Raw genomic sequence first — 851 nt, 5'->3', positions numbered from 1 at the left:
AGCTTCCACAAAAAATGGTTTTCAAAGCTGAAAATTAATGTGACTGAATCCTAGATTATACCATTTAGGCAAATCCCAGTCTTGGGAATTACCTATTATATGCTTTTTCACACTGACTCTGGGACAGTCTGAAGTTGGTAGTGTCTTGTTAAGCTCCTCTAGCTTGCCAATCCAGGTGCCTAGTACCTTCCCAGAACTGCCTTTTTCATGTGACCCTGATATTCATTCCTTTCCCAATGCTCTTCCTGGGTAACCTGAAAAATAGCCCCAGGATAGTGAAAAGTAGTCTTCTTTCTCATCCAGAGATTAAGTGCATTTTAAGCATGGTCAACTTCTAAAGGAATGAATCATCCTAATCAGGAAAATCTGAGGCACCAGAGCAAGTAGTTATATTTTACTCAGAAATGCTTTTAGGGATACTGAGTGAGGTGGTATGTACCCATAACCCCAGCTATTGGGGAGCCTCAGGCAGGAGGATTGCTTAAGCCCAGGTGTTTGAGACCAGCCTGGACAATATAGTTGAGACCCTGTCTCAAAAAAAAAAAAAAAGTAAAAAAGGAAATGCCTTTAGGTGCTCCTTTATATTGTTGTGAGTCTTTTTCCCATGAGACAGGCTCCATAGTGTCTGGCTCTTTTCCTAAGCACTGCAAGAAAGCTAAACATAGGTCACTCTGCCAGGCCTATCAAAGTATGTCCTCAATCTTCCCCACCCCAACATCTGTCTCTTATACACATCTAGATGTGTATAAGAGACAGGGAGTAGAGAATGCTGTTATCTGGGGACTGATAGTTCTGTTTGTTCAGAAGAATAGCTCAGTGGACTACCATTCTTGGTAATGGTATAGATGACC

This window comes from Mandrillus leucophaeus, unplaced genomic scaffold, assembly GCF_000951045.1.
Source record: "Mandrillus leucophaeus isolate KB7577 unplaced genomic scaffold, Mleu.le_1.0 Scaffold717, whole genome shotgun sequence".
In the NCBI taxonomy this organism is placed as follows: domain Eukaryota; kingdom Metazoa; phylum Chordata; class Mammalia; order Primates; family Cercopithecidae; genus Mandrillus; species Mandrillus leucophaeus.
This window is presented reverse-complemented; position numbering follows the sequence as displayed.